General features: G+C 50.7%; 1 long non-coding RNA gene across 1 annotated transcript in view; it reads right to left on the bottom strand.

Annotated features, from left to right (window-relative positions):
* Positions 1-22,900, bottom strand: part of LOC144173199 (uncharacterized) — a 51,025-nt gene that overhangs the window by 4,729 nt on the left and 23,396 nt on the right. The gene's annotated exons all lie outside the window — the stretch shown is intronic.

The raw sequence follows: 22,900 nt of genomic DNA, 5'->3' as shown, positions 1-22,900 counted from the left end.
GATTTTTTTGCTGAACTTCTCAAAAACCAAGAAATAGGGAGAATAAAAAAATCACAAAAATGATTTGATAAAATCAAAAATATGTGACTTGTACACCCCCCCCCCCCCAACCGAATAATACAAAAACAAGTTTGTAAACGAACGTTCGAAATACGAATAGAAAAGTAGCGAAAATGGCGAACCATGCAACGCCCTAAAGAGCAGCTTATGATAGACGGGATGTTTGCAATATCCGCTTCTCTTAGGGTAAACCGCTCGTTTAAGGTCCCTTCCCACTTCTCCTCTTCACTACCTGCATGTCCACAAAAATGCATATTTGGGGGAAGTAACACCTGTAATATTTATAATAGCGCAAATAGAGAATTCGTCGAACAGAATTTGGAAAAAACTAAAAATAAGAAAAATAGAAGAAATAAATACAAAAATGATATGACGAAATAAAGAATATGCTCTTATAAATCTATTCCAAAAACACAAGTCTAAACAAAAAAAAATTCCGGAAAAGAACGTTCGAAATGCGAGTAAAAAAATATTGACAATGACGAAACCGTGTAACTCCATGCATTTCCAGAAAAATGCATAACTGGCGGAAGTAACACATTCAATCGTTATAATATAGAGTAAATAGAGGTCGAACAGAATTTGAAAAATAGTAAAGAGAAACATTTCGAAAAAATGATCGGAGGATATCAAGAATATGCTTCTCATACATCCACTCCAGAAACCGAAGTCTAAACGAAAAAAGGCCGCAAAAAGAACGTTCAAAACACTATTACAAAAATAGCGAAAACCGGCGAACACTACATCTGTGGAAACATACATAACTGGCGAAGTAAATGCACTTAATCGCTATATTTTTGTTATAGGCGAAAATAACTTTTTTACTTTACTTTTCTTTACTTTTTTTTAATTTTCACTTTTTTACTTTAGTTTTACGCAAAGTGACACGTCTTTTGTACCCTTTCTTGTCTTGCCACACCTGCTTGGGCTTTGTAAAGCCTGCAATAATAAATAAATAAATAAATAAATAAATACTTGGAAACAAAAATACCCAGCGTCTTTGGTTACTCATACCCAAATGTGGCTGTAAAGAACTCGCACTCTGGACTAGCGACATAAGAATGCTACGCATTAGTAGTGTTACGAATCGGCCAGCGCCGCAGTACTTCCCCGCATCACTCCTCGGCTGTGCGGCGAAGCCACTGTGCGCCTTTGAAAACACGCGCCACCATGTCAGTGACAAGTTGCGACAAGCCGCGTCAGACGCTTTGCTCTCGGCGCATTTCAAAACTTCGGCGGCTGGCGGCGAGGCTCGTCTGCACGCTCTTCAGGGACACAGAGGCCCCGTCGATCGCAACGGAGTCCTCCTCTCTCCCCTCTCTCGGACTCAACGTGCGCGGAGGCTACCGACGACTAACGAACACTGGAAAGAGCGTTGTGTGTGTCTGTGACGTTCGTGGCGTGTTGACGCTTGTTGCGTTTGACCGTTATCGCTTTTGGGTATAAATAGAGCTGCCCAAGCGTTGTAACTCATTCCTGTTTGAGCAGCGAATCGATGTTGTCGCTCTGCTCGAGTCCTGTATTGTAACCTCGCCCGTCGGGGCATTGTTCTTTGGCTTCGGCTCACCTCTCGCTATGAAGTAAACAGTTACGTTAGCCTACGGCTTCTAGACTTCTTCATGGCTGCAACGGCGGCTGGCCGCTCGCATCATACACGCTACCACTCGTATGTTGGAGGCTACGGAGCTCGGATCGGGTGCCCCCGCCCGGTCGCAGCAGTAGGCAATGCTCTGAATTACTACTCCTGGAATCCATAAAAAATACAGCCTCCATTACATCGACTTCACGGGTTGAGCTTCACCGCGTAACGCGCGAGTGCCCAGGAAGCTAGCTAGCCACGTCGACATGAAACAGGGACACCTCGCTCAGCCCAGCTGCACGCAGCGCGCGCAGTATGCATTGAACTACCGATAAGTGCACCGAAAGACGACTATCGCAAAACTATTACCACTACTTTTGATAGTCAGTGCTACTGCAATATTGATAAAGGGGTAGGGGTGGAAATGTCCTTTCAGGGCCCCCTTCACGGTGAGTTAGCCACGTGCTCTGTGGGTGGATTGTTTACAGCACGCAGCTCGCACAGGTCACCTGAGCGCACCTTCAATCTTAGGGCACGCATGTGAGCGTAAGCGGAAGGGGCGCCTACCTGGAACGCCCAGAAGGCCTGCATGAGCGCCACAGTCTGCTCAAGGAGGGAGAAAGCGGCCGCGGAGAGGTCGCTCAAGCCTCGCATAAAACTGCTCTTGAGGCTGTCCGGCACCCGGCGGTACTCGTCAACGAGGCACCTGGTGGTGTTCCGCAGCCGGAGGTCGTAGCCCTCCGTGAAGAGGAGCGGCGCGTCGCTCGCGCCGTCCGAGCGCCGACCGCTGAACACGAAGTCGTTGTACAGGGCCGCCACCAGGGCGCGCATTGTGCGCACCCCGAAGCGCGCAATGTGGAGTGCGAACAGCGAGCCGTTGGTGGGCACGGACACGTTCATCATGGACGCCGGCACGAACAGGCTGTTTCGCTGGACGTCGTAGCGCGGCGAGGCGTCGAAAATGTTCGCCGAGAAAGCGAGGTCCGCCGCGCTTCCTGCAAGAGGCGCGATCTTCTCGGCGAATCGCGCCTCGTGGAGAGCCCGCAGGTATGCGAAGGCACTTGTAGGGACGCGGTCGAGGCGGGCCCGGACTCTTTCCTCGTACTTGCTGTACATGGCATCGTTCATGATCCAGCTGGGGTAAAAGTGCTGGATCCGGCTCGTCGAAAGCTTGTGGTTGGCCAAATGCAAATCGGCCGGGTCAGCGGAGCTGTAGCGGGGCTCGCGGAACCAGGATAGTCGGGCCAGCCCCGACTGAAACCTCTGTTCAATTTGGGAAGACCAGGCGCGCGCCACGACGTCGAAGCTAGTGTTTCGAATCCGCCGGAAAAAGGCTCGGGTGTACATTGCCGGCAGCACGTGGCTCACTTCCCAGGAACAAATGCCGCGCCGAGTGGTTTCTCCAGTGTTGACGTATCCGCGCGTTACAAGAGCGCGCACCTGTTCCAATGACGGGAGGGAGACGAAGGTTGCGAAGTGGAGCAAAACGCGGTAGCCCAAGTAGTTCAGCAGCCCGCCACTCGTGAGAGCATTGGGTGCGCGCAGATTCGCGAAAAACGAGGGGGACTTGACAAGGATGCCGGTGCTGTCTTCGACTATGTTGTGGCCGGCTAGCACAGAGCTAAGCATTGACTTCACCCGTGAGCCCATCTCTCCGAGAGGCGTCACACGATAGTTTTCGGGGCCGAGTACGCGTACAGATGGCGGCGCAGCGAGGTCGCTTATGGTGAACATGGTTTCTAAAATAGCGTCAGCTATTTCTTTGGCGTCAATTCTGCGCGTCACCTCCTCAACGCTCGTAGCGACGAGGTTCCGGAGGTCCTGGCCCTTGTTGGGACGGTGCAACACACTGGGTTCATCCAACCCTAGGATCAACTCACGCCGCTTTTCCGGGTGGACGTCCACGGAGAGCGTGGCAAGTGGCTCCAGGTTCAGTTTCCGGGCGAGCTCCCCAGCGGCGTGCCAAGGGTCGGGAAGAAAAGTTCTGGCGCGGCTGTCCACTGGCCACGAGATGCCGAGGATTTCGTTGATCATGCGCAGTGCGGCGGCCGCCGACTTCTCACGATGCTCATCCCAATCTACGCACGCGGAGAACAGCGTCCGCGCGACCTTAACGTCATTGTTGTAGTCGTCTGCGATGTATTCTTCGGTGAGGGCTTGGATTTGTGCAGCCAACAGGGAGGTGGTCGACACCGCGGAACCGGCGTAGCGCTGCGCCCAGAGGCTCCTGGAATTAGCGCAAACATTTTCGTAGAAGTTTTCACAAGGGTTGTCTTTCAAGGAGCTGAACAAGTACCGAGCTTCTTTGTCGCAGTGTTCAGTGGCGCAGAAGTAAATATCCATAGGTTGGTGTGTGTCTGGGCGAGCTGTTGTGCCACGCGGGAAGGTGGGTCTATGTGTGAAAATATCGGGGTTGTAGGTTGGGGGAGGTCCAGTTGCACGTGAGGGTGAAAATGTCGTCTGCGACAGTGACGACGTGGTATGGATGTAGAACCAGTTGTGATGATACTCGCTCAAAAATATCAGCAGGATAATCCATCCGGCGCATACAAATGCAGTGGTCACGCCCAGCCTGCTCTCTGGGAACAAGGACCGTGTACTGTCCTTGTAGCACCATAGTTTTGCGTCCTGTTTGTAAGGAACCGTGACGACAGCAGTTAGCTGGGCTTCTCGCTCAGGCGTTTGAAGGAAAAGCCTAGAAACGTCTGACTGGAAGGAAGCAACCTTTTTTTCAGATGTCTTCTCATGGGCCCAACTTTCGTCAGCACCAGTGTCCTCCTCGAGTGCAACATCACCAGCGCCATGCGCACTGAGATCACTGTGGCGCACCTCAATGCCAGAAATCTCCCCAAAACTAGCACGTTTTTGAAGCGCTTTTACAAGGCTAAGCTTTCTAACGAGATCGCTCCTGTCACTGTCCATACGTAAAGCCGCGTCATCTTCTGCTTGGTCATCAAGCAGCACTGTCGCTGCGTTGGGCACTTCTTCAGCGTCCTGCTTCATATCTACAATTCGTAGTGGTTCGGCTAGATTGTCATGCATTCGTAGCGACCCGTGTCTGGACGTTGGCTGCGCTTCGACGGGAAGCTTGACAGACTCTCGTTCTGACTGGGCGGATTCCCTCCGTAGCAAGTTGCCGGAATCTCTGCGAGGTTGGCGTTTTTCTTCAGCTGCTACGGATGAACGCCTTCGCTCTGTTGTTGCTGTTAACCCGGCACCTGCTGCCGTTTCACTCGCGCTGCTCCTTCGTCTGTTTGCACCTGTGCTGGCATCGGCCGATGGTCGCCATGGTTTGCTTTCCAAGGCTGTGCTGGGCTTGCGGTGTCCCACGCTGTCTTTACGAGAACCACGCCTTTTGGAAGAACCACCTACATCTTCGCTCCCTGCATCCGAAGGGTTAATGTTCAGTAAGGCGTCGGAAAGTTTCGTAGTCGCTATAAGGTTGTCACCCTTCTCTAGGTCATTGACGTTGCGCACAGCCTCCGCGCTTGGCGCGAGAGCAGTCGATCTCTGTAGGGAGGCCTCCTCGTGCCCTTTTTCCTCTGCCAAACTGCTGCGCCTCCGTTCTGCCCTGGAAAGCTTTCTTTTGCGTTTCTCCGCGGGTTTTTGGTGGGTCGCTTTTTTCTCGGAGAAGCCATTAGCGTTCGACAGCTTCCTGCTTTCTATTGAGCTAGGCCGAGATGTCTGAGACGCGCTTGTCATGCTTTGGGCGCTTCTGGGCGTGAGATAAGTGTCGGACGCTTCGGATTCTTCTTTCGCGCACGTGGAGCACGGTGACAAAAAAGAGAGCGGTGATGGACATTTGCATACGCTGGGTAGCGATGGCGGGCAGCACTTTTGAGGTTCCGTCCATGCACGCGGCGTTGCAGTTGATTGATCCATGGATATCCCAGTGGACTTGTCGCATACAGTGACCACGTTGCGTTTTCTCCAGGTGTCCGTCACAATAAAGCCTTCGTGTTTGCCCTTTCCCTGGCTTGTTTCATGCTTTCTTCGTTCTCCTTTCATGCTTTCTTCTGGTTCATCATCATCGTCATTCAAAGCAACAGTCATCTTTGTCGAGGCTTCGTCTAAAAGGGCTCTTGTAGAAGAGCTCATTCCTTCGTCGTCTGGTTCAACATTCCCACGAACGAACATGCTCCCTCTGCGCCGAATACCAGGTTTTTTTTGCGTTGTTTCCGCCTCAGCATAGCCGAAGCGTGTTCGGGGTCGGCCGTCTGGCTTAAAAGCTTCGCCTACTGATTCAGCCTCAGTAGGTTTAATAGTGGCCTTCTGAGCAGCTCCCAACGACAATGGCTGTCTCATGATGGAACGGTTCTCTTCAAAGGACAAAATCTCCGCGCTTCGCTCGGAAGTGGCATCCTTGGAAGAAAGTGGCTTCGTGACTGGCAACTGGCTCTTAAGAATTGATCTACCCTGCCAACGGCCTTCCAGGGGAGGTCGGTCATAAATCCCATTGTCCGTGTATTGACCCTCCATGGCAATTTTAAGGGCGCCGTCCGATGCCCTTTTGAGAACCCGCGCGGCCTCTAAAGTACCCCTGGCTTGTCTAGTGACAGCGTCGGCTCGGCCCGACAGCTCCAGTGCTGCGGCAGTGAGGGGAGAGAGGCGCCTTTCCTGGTACGGCGGTGGTGCCTCCGGCGTGTAGGGAGGCCACTCGTCGTATTGTTGGCGAGTAGCGTACGGTGGTATTACCTCTGGCGGCATCCTTGCCGAGTACACGTTCATCGGCGCAGACTGAACCGCCCGCAAAAACGCTTCGCTGGCTGGTTCAGCGTAGTACACAATCTGGCCTGCAGACCAGTTGTCATAGGGCTTCTGCGGTGGCCACGCGAATGCAGCATTGTTGCTGGTCGGTGACTTCCAGCGGCCATATGGCGCTCCGAGAGGGTCGTCGCGTAAACCACGCCCTCTGGGAAGTTCCCTGTCGTCTGTGTCGTCCAAGCGTAGTAATCTTTCCAAGTCTGGGATCTGCCTGAAGGAATCTACTGCGTCGAGCTGTTCTACCTCGCCCAGCTTGTCTCGTAGAGGCCTCACCGGTGTCTCCTTCGTGGATGGCAGCGTGCCAGGCCGGTAGCTCGCGCTCTTGGACTTGGACAATGACTTGCGGGATATCCTCGCAAGACTAGCTCTACGAAGCTCGGAGGATGACGTATCTAAATCCGGGCTGCTTCTGATGTGGGTTCGGGCGGGTGTGCGTTTAACTTCATCCGTTTTCTTGCGTGAAAGTTTTGTGCTAGTACGCCTGACCTTACCGCCCTTCGAACTCTCGCCTGAATAGCTAAAATCTGACGAGGTATCCATGTCCGCTTCTACAGGAGCGTTCTTCTTCCTCCGGCTTCTCCAGTCAGCCTCTTCCGCATCCAGGGCTTCCTCATCAACATCTGTGCCAGCGTCCTCTGTTATCGGCTCGTGCATGTCGCAGCAGCGGCCGCAGCACTTTGTACAACAGCAGGTGCCTGTAATGTAGGGCTGCTGCGGCCGCGGGAGGCGGCCGATGAGCGGACCCGCCGTGTCCACGAGCTGGCGCTCGTGGTCGCCGACTTTTTCGCGCAGCCGGCCCAACTCGCTGACCAGCATCTCGTAGAAGACTTCGAATCCGGGCTCCCTTTCCGCCACTTGAGGATGCGCCATGTCCGGAGACCAGGCGACGTCCGTCTCGCGGTCCCCGAGCTGGAACTCCGTGGCGTGCAGGTTGTCGTCTAAGCCTTCGGCCTCGTCGGCGCTGAATTTGTCCTTGCCCTTCTTCTTCCTGTCCTTCTTCTCACGGCGCTTGTCCCTCCTTTCCTTCTTGCGGGCTTTCTTGGCGTGTTTGCGCTTGGCCTTTGGCAACTCGGCACTCGTTGGATCGTCCATGACGTCGACTTTGGCCGGAGGGGCCAAACACCGGGCTTCCGGGGAGAGCTACTTTCGGTGCGGGGGGCACCGGGAACCGAGGATGGCTCTTCTGGTTGAGACGGTCGGGGTGGGCGAAGCAGCGGCCGTAAGCGGTGCTCGAGGCTACGCGTGATCGCGATGCAGCGCGTGCTTTCGTTTTCTTCTTCTTGGAAGCATGGCTTCAGTTTAGGCTTGGCAGCCACACCGCTACTTCTACTTCACTCGGGGCTGTCATTTTATACGTGTAACCACATTTTTCGTAGTTCTCTGCCGTGTGAAGAGATCTTTTTTAATTAGTGCGAAATAATTTTCTATAGGTACACGTAGATGTTTAATTGCTTTCGCAATAACGCAACAAATAAGGCAAGGTGTGGGAAATTGTAAATTTTGTTCAAATACTTTAGAAGGGCAAGACGATCGCACTGCTTTTTTCGAGAAGCGAGTTCTGGTCAGCCCACGATGCCTCCTTCACCAATCAGGATTGCGCCTCATCTCCCTTACAAAACGGCCGGTCGATTCCTAGTTTAGCACTTCTGCGGCCACGGTGAGCGAAAAAGCACGTGTTTCCTCGTTCAACTCGTATACAGAACAATCACACAACCATCCGGAACGGGCCCCGCTTCGGATTCCCAAGGGTGGCAATTCCCTTAGATAAATAGGCAAAAGCCACGCTGTGTGAGCATCTCCCGAGAAACCGCTGAAAGAACGCATTTACGAATCGCTGACGCGGTGATCGACCCCTTTCACAGTCAAGCACCGCAAAAAACACAATTAAAAGTTGTTCACCTCGCATACAGATCGATCGATCGATCGATCGACCAATCAATCAATCAATCAATCAATCAATCAATCAATCAATCAATCAATCAATCAATCAATCAATCAATCAATCAATCAATCAATCAATCAATCAATCAATCAATCAATCAATCAATCAATCAATCAACATTTAAACTTCTACATGAAACATTGCAGGCGGCGAGATAAAAAAAATCTGCAGAAATTCAGTGATTGCCTATACTAATGCGTAGCATTCTTATTTTGCTTGGCTCAAGTGTGAGTGCTTTACAGCCAAATTTCTTGGTTTCTCTAAATCATGCCCGTCCAATATATCTATTTACGCTATTATAAGGATTTTAGGTGTAACTTCCCCGAAATCTGCGTTATTGTGGAAATACAAAGGATTACACGGTCCGCCATTTCCCGTATTTTTTTTTTAAATATCTTTCTTACTTTTTAAAGTTTTTCAAGATTTCCTTCGACAAATTATCTCCATTTACGCTAGTATAACGACTACAGGTGGAACTTGCGCGATATCTGCATTTTTGTGGAAATGCAGGGCGTTACACTGTTCTGGCTGTGGGGTACTCGGCAAAGAATGCTACGCATTAAAACAGCGCCAAAGCAACGCTTGACCAGCGTCGCCACACGTATACAAGTGGTTCGCAAACAGTAAAAGATCGTGCACCCCTCCGCCTAACGACGACCACGGTTGAACGCGAAGCTTTTTGGTGACGAAGTTTTCCAAACCACTCCAACCATTTCGAAATGCAACATTTTTTTTATTGCCTGGTTTTGGCCAAAGACAACACAAAACGAACATACAACCACGGGCTTACAACAAAACAAAAGTCAATAGCACATAAACTGCAAGTGCGTCAGGTTTAAAAGGCGGACGCCTCACCACGCTCTCTAGTTCACTCACCCACTCTCTACTATTTGGCGGACATTCTCACAGAAATACATCTCTCCCTGACCTTCCATCGATGTCACTGTAGCGAGTGGCGATTCGAGCCCTCCATATACTGTGCAAGACCACTAGCATTATGACGTCATAGTGCACACCGTCGTCCGCCTCTACCGCTAAAAATTTTGCATCTTGTTTTTTTTTTTTTTTGCGATAAGTAGCTAGTGACCTACTTATCACCTGTAGAAACCCCATTTGCTTCAGCGTGCGGCAGTTGTTTAATTAGAGGCATTTTCAATGCGGCCAGTCGCAGTTTCGGTTTCATCGGGTGCCTCGAAGCGATGGATTTTGTGTGAACAAAGCTGACCACGTGACCGTCGGAGGGATATCACAGAGCAGAGCTGCCGTAGCACTGTCGAATCCGCCTCGCCGGCAGTTTCTGCGAATGACCCCACGTACTGATCTCGACAGCCGCTTAATTAAAAAGCGACCGTGGACGTGACGCAGGCGCTGCGAGTGCAAATGCTGCCGCGGCTAAAGAACGACGCGCGATGCTCGAGACAGTGGGTGGCAAGACGCGCGCTGGGAGCAGCCCATAGAGATAATATACTGACTCGAGCAGCCGGCCGGTCTGCCTACAGGTCCGCCTACAAATGTGTTCGGCTTAGCACTGCGGCGGATATTCGATTGCCGCTCTCGTAAGCGGTGCAGATGACAATTTTTAATGCAACCCGCCATCGCATCATTAACTCCTTTCTTATATAAGCTGCCATGGTTGGGACTTGGGTACAATTTCGTGCAGCGGTAACAAGCTATTACTGGAGCTACCTGCTGCGGCCTGCGCCACTTCGCGGCTGTGGCCGCCGCCTGCACAGCGACCGTGCGGCTCGCTCAATGGGTTTTTCGTGTCTCTGGCGCGTTTTCGCGTCCAATGTAAATAAAAAGTAATAACAACAGCGTGCCTGGAATCGCTGTAGAGCTTTGGTCGCGGCCAGCTGCCCGATGAGCCGACGAAATCACGGCGCCTCCGCCGCCAACGATCGGGTCGTTCGTTCTCGAGAGAAGCCCCGCCCTCCGATTGGAGCGGCGAGCCGGGCGAGCCGGCGAAAAACGCCGGCACTGCGAAAGCGGGAAACACAAACTCGTGACGTGTTTGGATGTTTATTTACAAAGTACCCACGGAATGTCGATTGCGCGTGGTCCTCTGCTGGCTGCTCGGTTGCGTTTCGCACACTTTCAAATTGATTTTAAATATGTTCTAGGCTGTATTCGACGCTGATATCTTGCAGATGATGTATGTGTGTTCACACCAATCTATCTCCGAAGTTAACTCGCCTTCAAACTTTTGTGTCAGTAACCCTTTAAGAGTATCCTGTAGTGCATCCCACAAGAATAACTCGTCCCAACAATCCAAAAATACGTGCTCAATGGCATCTGGCTTTTTGCACACGAAACAGTCAGGACCCCACGGCACAAATATCCCCTTTTCAATCATCCATGTTACCGATGCCACTGATACTGATATTACCGATATCGATATGACCTGGCACTGGCATTTTTTAACGGACTTTTTTACCCTGGCCCCCAACACGGTATAAGAACCTGTACAGCGGGATCGGTAATACAGTATCTACAAGATCATTATACAGTTTCTTTCTTGACACACCTGATAGGCAATCCAGAGAGAAACAAGCACACAGGAATCTTGCGGCATCTACAACTTCACGTAGATAACCATGAATACCACTGGGGCAGACACAGACGAAACAACAAATTGGGACAGGGGTGCACCCTGTCGCACTTGACACATCATGCACAAAAAGAAACTGATTCGCAAGTAAAAAAAAAAGTCGAACTGAAGCAATTGGATAGACACCGGCTTCATAACGCAAGGAACCCAGGATCGATTCCGGCCACCGCAAGCGTTTTTTTCTTTCGCTTCCCCGACGGTGGGGATTCGCCACGAGAATGCTGACGCAGCCAGACGAGCTTCGCTTCGGATCCCGCTTGATGCCTCCCAATCAGCGAATCTGCATTAGCGCTGACTAAACGACCACTAACACCGAAAGAGAGAGAGAGAGAGAGAGAAACATTTAATGAGCTCAAATGTGAGAGTGGAACCCAAGTCCGGGAATACATGCGTTGCCCCCGCCGTCTTGGCCCGTGCCACCAGGAGTCTGGTCCTCCGGTTGACAGCTGGTCAACAGTGTCTCCCACAGCTCAGGAAAGGAACGGGTAGAGAGGGCTGGTAGGGCTGGGTTGTGAGCGCATTCCACAATTATGCGCTGGAGGGTACCTAGCTGTGGACAAAATTTGCATAGAGCGGCGTACTGTGTGGGAAACAATAAATTCATTCGAACCGGGTGAACGTACGTCCCTGCTTGTAATTGTCGAAGTGTTATTTCTTGAGTTTTGCTGAGGGATGGGTGAGGGCACGGGAATTTTTGTCTGGTGGTCCAGTAACATTGAGTAATTTCCTGATAGGTGAGAAGTGGCGTCGGAGCTGCGGTGACCTCTGGGGCTCGGTGGGCCAGTCCGCGAGCCTATTGGTGGGCGAAGTTGTTGCCCGTTACAGAGGCATGGGCAGGCGTCCAAACGATCGCCACTCGGTGAGATGGACGGTATCGCTGAAGTACCCGTAGGGTCGTTGGTGCCACCCTCTCTGAAAGGAAACTGCGGCAGGCTGCTTGAGAGTCTGTGATGATGACTCTGCTGGTGCACTGGATGAGGGCTAAGGCAATGGCGAGTTCTTCGGCGTCTCGAGGGGATGTCGTACGTAGCGCCAGACTTTAAGACGACTAATACGATACCACCACCATAATAATAATAATAATAATAATCATCATCTGCCTATCTACGCCCACTGCAGGGCATAGATAATTATTCTCCAATTATCCCGGTCCTGTGCTAACTGCGACCAATTTATCCCCGAAAACTTCTTGATCTCATCTGCCCATCTAACTTTCTGCCGCCCCCTGCAACGCTTGCATTCTCTAGGCATCCACTCTGTTACCTCAATTACCAACGGTTATCTTGCCTTAGCATTACATGCCCTGCCCACGTCCATTTCTTCTTCTTAATTTCTACTAATAAGTCCTTAACACGCGTTTGTTCACTGACCCACTCCGCTTTCTTCCTGTCCCTTAATGTTACACCTATAATCTTCCGTTTCATTGCACGCTGAGTCGTCCTCAATTTAAGTTGAACCCTCTTAGTGAGCCTCCAAGTTTCTGCCCTGTAGGTGAGTACCGGTAAGATGCAGCTGTCATACACTTTCTTTTTCAGGGACAATGGTAGGCTGCCATTCATTATCTGAGAATGCCTGCCGTATACACTCCACCCCATTCTTATCCTTCGAATTATCTCTGCCTCATGGTTGGGATCCGGGGTCACAACTTGGCCTAAGTAGATATATTCGCTTACTATTTCCACGGCCTCGCCACCTATCTCAAACCGCTGTGCTTTCCATAGGTTATTGATCATTACTTTAGTTTTCTGCATATTAATTTTCAGGCCCACGGTTCTACTCTGTTTGTCCAGTGCGGTAAGCATGCTTTGCAATTCCTCCCCCGAGTTACTTAACAAGGCAACGTCATCAGCAAATCTGAGGTTACTCAGGTATTCTCCATTAACCCTTACTCCCACCTGTTCCCAATCCAATGCGCTGAATACTTCATGTAAACATGCTGTGAATAACATTGGGGAGATTGTGTATCCTTGTCTGACACCCTTCCTTATAGGTATTTTACTGCTCTCCTTATGGAGGATGATGGTAGCTGTGAACCAATTGTGGATATCCTCTAGTATTTTTACATAATGCTCATCTACCCCCTGGTTCCGTAATGCCGGAATGACTGCTGAGGTTTCGACCAAGTCAAATGCTTTTTCATAATCTATGAAGGCTATATATAGGGGTTCAGTATACTCAGCGCACTTCTCTATCACCTGATTGATCGTGTGAATATGGTCCATTGTTGAATAGCATTTACGGAACCCTGCTTGTTCTTTAGGTTGACTGAAATCTAAGGTTGCAGAAATTCTGTTAGCCATTACCTTGGTAAGTACATTGTAGACGACTGACAGTAAGCTGATCGGACTGTAATTTTTCAGGTCCTTCATGTCACCTTTCTTATGGATTAGGATGATGTTCGCGTTCTTCCAAGATTCCGGTACACTTGCGGTCATTAGGCATTGCGTATACAGGTTTGCCAGTTTTTCAAGTACAATTTATCCGCCATCCTTCAAGAGGTCTGCTGTTATCTGATCCTCACCAGGTGCTTTGCCCCCTTTCATTTCTTTCAAAGCCTTCCTCACTTCTTCTGTCGTTACTGGTGGGATGTCTATCTCCTCTGAACTACTTTCTCGTTCGGCATTATCCTGGATATCCCGGCTACTGTACAGATACTGTACAGACACCAAAGTGAGACAAATCGGACCTCGAAAGCCCAGATTGTCGGCCACGGGAAACAGCCAGCACGCAGCGCCCGCTAGGCCTACTTTGTAGGCCTAGCTCTTTGGAACAACAACCGAGCCACCGCCGTGTGACCATGTGCGACTCATGTATCACAGCCCGCATCCCAGATCACCGACATGGAATTCGACCAGCTCGGAGGACGCACCATTCACCCTGACAAGCCGTCGATCCAGCGCATAAAATAAAAACGCAAGCCAACCAACGTCCCGGCCGCGCAAACAAGCCCGATTGCCCATGTGCACCGACCACCTGCCACGCCGCCCACCAAGACGGCGGCCCGTGATCCGCCACCAAGACTCCCAACAAGCAACTACACGATCATCTACCGACAACGCGGGGGGCTCAACCTCGCTAGGATGACCACCGCACCACTCACCGAAGCTTTTGCAGCCAAATGTGAGCTCGACCTGCCGTCCTTCTATAAGAAAGTTACCCTCCTTGTGCCACCGACTTAGAATGTGATCGTCGCAAGTACGCCCGCCCTTGACCTTGCCATCACTCTGAGCAACACACAACGCTTCAGATCTTAACAGTGCTTTGCGAATTTGCCACATATATGAAGCCCCCACCCGGCGCCTGCCGGGGTGTCATCCACGGTCTGGAAGCCACCATTACCGACTCAAACCTCCACGACTATCTTCTAGGAAATCAGCCGGGCCTCACCCACGCACGATTCATGGGTCACACCCTCTCGGTGCTTCTGACTTTCCAAGTTAACCACGTGCCCTTCTACGTAAAGGTGGGCAGCGTCCTCCTCCGTTGCCGACCATTTTGCCGGTGTGTGCAAGTTTGCCGCGTGTGTGGTGAACTTGGCCTTCGCATGGACGTGTGTCTCCAACCTGAGGACTCCAAGTGTCCAGACTGCGGCCAGTCCTCTCCAGCCAAGGACCACGCGTGCCAACCAAAGTGCAAACTGTGCTCCCAACCGCTCACCACAGCGGGCAAGGACTGCCCGTGCCGCTTCCTGCCAACCGTGCCGACCGACAAGAAAAGCCCTCTCGCCGACAACCAGGTAAGCTGGTCAGCTGTAGCTGCGCGCTCCTCTGCCGCTCACTCCTCCTTCCAACGCGACACGCCCAATTTCCCCCCACTCCCTACCTCGTCTCACTCACTCCCACTCTCACTCCCCGTCCCACAACCATTCCGCGATCTCATCAAACAACTGCAGGAACCAAACGCTAAACTTCTTAGCCAACATCTCCCTCTTAGGCCTTCCGGCACAACTTGCACAGATACCTGACATACATCACGCTCTATATACTGATGATTTATCTCTATATACTATTTATATTTATATATAATATTTATATATATACTATTTATCTCTTATGTGCCCCATCTAAATCTGCCCTCCTCGTTCTCCGAAACAGGACCCGAGGACGACCACCGAACCCGACACCCAACCCCACAATATACATCGGCGGCCGCTTCGCAGTTGCCGCCCTACCCGAATGCGAACTCTCTACCCTCTGTCTTAATTAAAATTGTCTCTCAGTATTTCCCGCTATTCTCGTTCTTAGTATTGGAAGTAGGGCCGGTTCCTTTCCTCTTAGAGATGCCTGATGACTGCTGCCCGTATGGGGAGTGGGTGGCTCACTGGTGGGTCAGCAGTTGGCACCAAGAGAACATAAGACGTCCGCCGAAACCTGGGTTACCTCCGGTAAGTGATCCCGAAGGCCCTTCCTTTGGAGATAAGTGATTCAGGTGTACATAGTAATCGACAGATATTCCAAGGTACAGCTTACCATTTCTGTCGGACAAGATCACCGGTTCCCGAAACCGAGAACAGACGAGGAGGATTAGTACCTGAGTTCAGTGAGGCGTCCCCTTGATGATCGGGTGATCTGGCGGGTGTTCGTCGAGCGGCTGGTTTCGAAATGGGTCTGGAGGAATAGTGTCGCCACTCCTTTGAGGGTGCTCCCTGTCTTCGATGGTCGGGGCTTAGCTAGTACGGAACCTACTGTGGGGTCCACCAAATTCTAATTGGCTGTCTGATGCCCATCCTGAGCAATCAGGCCTTTTATAGGAGTCAGACTTCGAAGAATTAGATAAAAAATATCGCTGTCCCCATTCCCATCCAAACTCCCATAGCCCATTCCTATTCACCAATTTCCCTACCCCTCCATCCCAACCCCTCCGGCTACTTTCCCAGGGGAGTCTCCCCGGGCCCGCTCTCCTGGCTGTGGTGTCGCTGAGTAGCTCTTTCCTCCTTTTATTTATTTCCACTTCGGTGGTTAAAAACATCTTTTGCCCCTCGGCCAATTCTTTTATATTATTATTGGGTTAAGCCTGCGATACTTAGTGGTGCGGGCAGACGCAGTTATTTTATGTTATTTTACTTCGCCTCAACCTATATTTCTATCCCCTCCTTTTATATCCCCTTCCCCTCCCCCCACGGGCCTGATAAAGTGTCGGCACCCCACGCCAGACAAAACTAGAGTATATAATACCCCGTTTTCTTAATAAAACCCCAGTCACATTCGACATAATTCTTCCTTTTACCTCGCTGATCAGACTTGAACGAAATATAAAGCGACATTTTTTCGCTTAAATTGTCTAGAAGGGTGCGCTTTTTTTTTATGAGATCAATTTATGTGCTATGTGTTCAGTTTCCTGCTTCTGTATTACACTCGATGTTCTCTATGTTGGCTTTCTACTGCCGGAAGACATAGCTCGTGCAGTGTTATCGCAGGACTTGACAGAACAATTGCAGGCCGTCCAGCGGTTCGAGGTGGCTCTTGCCCGACAAACGCGTGGGGCTGAGCCGACTGGAGACCAGGGGTATACCCCCCACAGGTCGACAGCGGGCCGGCCTAGCGGGAGTCGGGGAGGCAACACCCCGAAGACGCCTTAACTACGTCGGGTGGCGGGCGACCCTGCGTGGTCCTCCCCGCTACCTCCGCCGGACATTCTCAATAAAGTTTACTTCTCTCTCTCTCTCTCGTTCTTTTTTCTTCTTTTTGTAGCGTAAGCTATACTGGCCGAGGTTGAGCAGTTTCGTGTGGACCCTGAAGAGACGTGCTGTGCAATCGCGAGGAGCATTGGATTGGATTCGATTGGATTGGATTGGAAATCCAATCCAATTGGGGTACGGGTGTGTAGAAAATTGGGTCTGCACATTCGCCGGTCTGCGCATTCCAGAGGAGTGACGTCATAGCCGCGGCAGACGTACTGGCGCCGGCGCCTGCCCAGATGTGCGCCTCCGTTGCGCAGTAGCCAAGTCTGACGCTGCGCCGGAGCCGCTTGATAGCCGTGCTGCGCATGCGCGAGGAGCAGTGACTGGACTGGACTGGACTGGACTGGACTGGATTGGATTGGATTGGATTGCTGAAACTTAGCACACGCTATGTATATCCTGGCATAGCCGAGCTAAGCCACTGCTAATTTTTTTTCCATCACCATTGCTAGTGATGGCTTTTTGTAGTCATTGTATAACGTCGTTCCTTTTGACATTTCTCTCTCTCTCTCTCTCTCTCTCTCTCTCTCTCTCTCTCTCTCTTGTTCTGCTCTCGTCATCAACACTGTGCAATGCCGACTGTAGGGGTAGTAGGCCGCTGTTAGGCAGAGTACACCTGCCTTTTGCCTCTGTATACCAGGCTACTTCTGTCTGAATAAAACCCAACTTCAACTTTAAGTTCCAACTGCGTATGCGAACTAATTTGCCTTGCAGCTAATACCAGTTATATCATTAATGTATATATTAAAAAGGAAGCTGGATTAACGGGAACATTTATGCTCAATTTTTCGTACGATAGTGGCCAAGGCACTGCGCTACCGAGCCCAAGGACGCGGGTTCGATACCGGCCGCGGTGGCCCCTTTTCTGATGGAGGCGCGAGAAGCGAGAACGCCCGTGTGCCCAAATTTCGGTGCATGTCAAACAGCCCCGTGGTCAAAATTAAACCCGAGCTCTCCACTACGGCGCTACTCACAGCCCAAGTGTGGCTGCGGCGTGTTAAATGTCATAATAAAAGGAACTCTAATTTTGCGTTCGAAAGAATTGGTACTATATAACGAAAGAGTACGATGACAAGTCAATGGTGCGTTCAAATGCTCGCACGCACAGATGGACACCAGTCTGTGTGTGTGTGTATGTGCGTTAGAGAAAGAGAGAGGGAAGGGAGAGGGGAGAGTGTGTCTGTAAGCTATAGTTAACCTATAGGGCGAAGTTAACCTATAACAGAGACACCTAGCTTGCTGTGCCAGACGGAGGAGGAAATCGCCCACAAAAGCGATGAACATGATGATGATGATGATGATGATGTGCAAGCACGCTTAGAGTTGTTTAGACACATTGGTATGCCATGGCTGCTTCTGTGATCTAGCCCAAAAGCCAGAACGCCCGTGTGCTGCAGGTGGCCAAAGTTAACCCGGGTCCCTCCACTACAGCGCGCCCCCTAGGTGAAACTTCAGAGCACCCATAATTCAGTCCAACTCAAAGCGGCCAAGGATGAACGCGGCAGCCTGCTGAGCACGCGACACGCCGCCGTCAGCGAGTGCGTGTCGCGTGCTCAGCAACCTACCCCGTCCGTCCCTTTTATCTCGTGTCCACTCGAGTTTTGTCCGGGCGGCAGGCACTGTTGGTGCCTCGTGTGGCAGACCTATACACAGCTGCACGCGCCTGCGACAAAGTGCATGAAAATAATAGTAACAACAAATAAATATCGCAGAAACTCCAGAGTTGGAATCGTGGATATTGCGTAAGCATGGAGTTAATCCCAGTACATGCCCCTTGACGTATGTTTGCTTTGGAGGCCCTAGGTCCCTGGACCTTTCATTAAACCGCCTTTTATTAAATAAAGGGGGCCTTTTATTGATAAAAAAGCATGCTTAAGAGTACGGCCTGCCTTTTGAAGGCACGCCAGCGCCACGGGGTGACGCTGTATGTTTGTTTAGTAACGCGCTTCTTCAGTGCTTCACCGTCTTCTCGCCATCGATCAGAGCCAGGCATCCTGCACTGTACAGCGGCCTCTGTGAGCGCACAGTTTTTTTAAAGCGAAAGCTTTCTTAGTGGGACCTATGGCGTCCTGTCAAAAAACTAATGCATTTCCCGATAGACCGGTTGGTCGACCGAAAAGCCCTGATAAGACCTAAGGACTCACGGCTACCCCACCCAGGTTCGAGTCCTGCCGGTGCTGGTGATTTCTTTTCTTTATGTTGCGTTTGGCGAAACGCCGGAATCAACGAATTGCTAAACTGTTTCGCTGTTAAAAAATCACTGTAAATGGCCAGACGCGTGATAAGAAGGGCTGTAAACAACTCAATCAGCACGGTGAAGTTCACGTAAATTGGATTTTATGAACAGAGACAGGACGAGCACGCGAGCATCGCTTGTCCTGCGTGGTTTTGTAAGTGTACATCAGCTTTTCGTGCTCCACAACGCACAGATTTTGTAGCGTGAGCTACACTGGCCGAGGTTGAGCAGTTTCGCGTGGCTCCTGGGGAGCTGTGCTGCGCATGCGCGAGGAGCAGTGACGTTTTGTAGAGTGAGCTAGACTGGCCGAGGTTGAGCAGTTTCGCGTGGCTCCTGGAGAGCCGTGCTGCGCATGCGCGAGGAGCAGTGACGTCATACGGCACACAGAACGTTGTTCGCTGCCCGGCGTCTCTCACACACCCCTCGCGCCCAGCGTCTTCGCAGACCTCCGTTCCGCACGTGGCGGCCCGGTCCACTTGATGATCATGCGAGGGCTGGCCGGGTGTGGAACCGGTTGCTCGTGCGTCGCAGCAACACCGGCGTGCGCCTGTGGAAACGGCTTAGCTGTGGGGCGATTGGTGACGCTGCGCCGGAGCTGCTTGATATATATATATATACACGTGTCACATAATGCGCATACCGTACGTGTGTGTGTCATTGAAGCAGCAGAATAAGCATGATAATCAAGTTAATTCTAGACAACCAGAAAAGCTAAGAATAACCAGCTGAACCTTAGCTCATGCTACGTATATCCTGGCGTAGCCGAGCTAAGCCACTGCTATTTTTTTGTTTGTTTGTTGAAGAAACAGACACAAAAGTGCGACTCATTTTGCCAACGTTGCTCAACACCAAGTCCACGCTGACAGGGCGCACAAGGTACCAAGCTTTACTTCTGGAAACAGGAAAACTACGATAAAAATTTACATCTTAAAGAGCGTGGTAGCACCTGTGTGAAAAGAACAGCGGCCAAGACTAAACACTTACAACTCCACCGGTGATGATGAGCAACGTGCGTGCCCTGCTTTCACTCCGCAACACTTTCTCACGGCACTGGTCGCACCCCCCTCGAGAGAAGAGCGCCTGCGCGAAGGGAGGAGAGGGGCGAGGGCTTATCGCGACAATTACGAGCATAATGGCGCCCCCAAACAAAACCGCGGGCAAGGAAAACAACGGCGAGGGCGTTACGGGGCGCTAAAAGCGGTGGCAGGAGGCAGGCAGGAGCTGCGCACGTAAACGAAGAGGCGAGGATTGACACGCACGGCCGACCGATTGTTTAGCTCGCCCGGAGTGTTGCGAGTGCTGAATGCATACGCGGTGTCGGTAGAACAAAGGAACGCGGCGGCAGCGGGGGAGAGCGGCGCGCCTGCGTGCAAACAGGATTCCGGCGCTGGGGAGGGAAGCGCGCGGCAGATGCGCTTTCCGCGGGTGCGGAGATTCGCTCCCGTGTTTTATCGTACATGCAGAGGCGAGCCATAAAAGCGACGCGCTACTTGCATACAGATCGGTTGCACGACTTCACCACTAAACAATACAAACGATCCGCGAGGCCCCATTCTCAACTTCGCCTTAGCGTCGCCGTAACAAAATGGTGCCCGAAAGACCCTTCCCGGTTGTCTGTCAGCCCTCGCGACGACACCGAAAGCCCATTAGAAAAGGCTGCTGGGAAGAGAGACGCGCCGTCAACTAAGAAATGTCGGGACTGGGGAATATCACACGTATGCGTCTGAGCAAAAAATGCCACCAGCGAGAAGCTAGGCGCTCATTCGACACGAAGTAAAGGAGCTTTTGCGATACCATTTTTGCTCTTTCGCAGGAGTCAAGGACCACCATGGGCGTCGGCAGAGGGGTGCAAAAGGGGCATTCGCCACCCCTCCCAACCCACTCCAGCATTTTAACCCTACCCCCCCATGCCCTCTTACTTCGCGATACAATGGATTTGCCCCTCTCAAGACACAGTCGAACCTCATTATAAGGAAGTGGTATTGGGACAGCAAATTAGTTCGTCATATCCGATATTCGTCGTGACAGTAGAGGTAAAAATCGGCTCTAAAAAACTAAAATCTGGCTCGCATAAAAATATTTGATACAAAAATGCATTTTTTTAAATCCACTACGAACAAGGTAGCCCTTACCTTTCTCCCTGTTGCATTTTAACCTCAATGAGTACGTGAAATTACAACAGTACAAAGTTCACTTGACAAAACAGGCCTGCGTTCTTATTTTTTCGAGGAAGGATGTGATCTTCGTCTGGTGGCTACTCGCAGGACTGAGTAGGATGAAGGCTTCCACAGTGTCCACAGACAAAAGGGCCTTTGTGCTACTGCAGTTTCGGACGACGGGGATTTTTTTCATGTAGCTTTTCAGACTCCTGGTCAAATATTTCTTCCTGATATACGATATCGCGCGCGGCTCTCACGGTTTCAGTTTCGTTACAAAATAATAAGTATCATTGAAATAAGCGTGACCAACCAAAGTTTGTATTTAGTTTGCTATATCCGATAACTCCCTATATCCGTGTTCGTTATAACGAGGTTCAACTGTAAAATCCCGACAAAGCCCATGAGGGCACCGCCGTCCACACCTTCCAGGCAGTGACGACATTTTAGCCTTGTCGGGCGCACCTACGCGAACGCTGCTGGTATAGATGTCACGTGACATGGCACTTATATCTGGATGGCGCTGCGAGGTGCAGGGTGGGGTTAAGCGAGGTGTAAGAAGATTTCTTTTCTTTTTTTCTTCGCTTTAATGTAATGATGAAGCACTGTTCTTCGCTTCCATGCAAAAAAAAAAAAAAAAAAAAAAAAAGATTGAATGAGATGTTTAACGTATACGGAGGCACCGCAAAGGATGACTTCAGAATCAGCCTAACGAAAAGGCTTTCATTAGGGCGTACCAAAGGTGGTGTGCGATAACGTTCACATACTATGCCTCAGTGCAGGGTCGCACGGGACTTCCTCAGCAGCACAAACGCGCCTCTCAATTCCCCAATCCTACCTGCCTACGTACACAGGCGTGCGTGCGTGCGTGTGTGTGTATGGGGAGGGGGGAGAGGGGGAAGGGCTCGTTGAAATCAAAAAAAGGAAAGCCAACACTCAAAATGCCAAGGGGAACATTGGGGAAGAAGTTCATTCTTCCTGGTGGAAATATAACTTTTGGAATGTTTGAAAGAAAGAAAGCGGAGAAAAATATGCACTCCGGGTGGGACCCGAACCCGCAACCTGCGGGTTACGCGTACGATTTTCTGCCAATTCAGCTTGCAGAAAGGCGGTGCTCTCCGTCACGTTCTGCCGCATTTATGTGAATGTAAGTGGATCCTGCACTTCGGCGTGATAGCAAGCGGCGTTCTGACAACTGTATAAGAGTAAAAGGGGCCTTCTTTTGACCCCAATGCAGCGACACGAACGTCTACGACTCGTAAGGAACAGTACGTAGGTCCTGCCACTAAGTGTGGAACCATTACTAGTGTAGACCGTGCACGTAGTAAGTGCTGCTTGTTTGATACTAACATTCACTGACAGTAACAAGATTCTATGAATTGTTGAACGTAATAACTACAACACTTTTCCCACTCGAAATCACGATTAAAAAGTTTTTGCAAATCCGCATGCTGACTTGTATGTGCTCACACTGAAATGTATAATTGCAAAATTATCGCTAAAGTATTTGATTTTTGCGACAAGCCTACCAACTTATCAAACGACTTTCCGCTGCTGGCTATAAAAGCAAGAAGAGCAAATCTATTTCTAAAGTAACTAAGTTGTACTCGCTCTCCTTGTGCATCCCGTTGGCTTTCTGCTCAATTTCATTGTTGGTTGTTTAAGCGTGGTATGTGCGTGTTCAATGTGTGTATGTCGCGCTGCACGCTGAGCCGATGAACATTGTCACGCGTAGATTTTCACTAGGTTATTCATGGCCAGTTAGTAAGATCCCCTAATTACCTAGTTTATACAAGACAAGTAACTGGTTAGTGTTTTGTTAGTAGGCGCCACGACTCTTTTTCTAAAAGTGCAGTCTTTCAACTTCTCCCCTTT

This window comes from Haemaphysalis longicornis, unplaced genomic scaffold, assembly GCF_048455015.1.
Source record: "Haemaphysalis longicornis isolate Haplotype H1 unplaced genomic scaffold, Haemaphysalis longicornis Haplotype H1 scaffold_3, whole genome shotgun sequence".
NCBI lineage: Eukaryota > Metazoa > Arthropoda > Arachnida > Ixodida > Ixodidae > Haemaphysalis > Haemaphysalis longicornis.
This window is presented reverse-complemented; position numbering and strand designations above follow the sequence as displayed.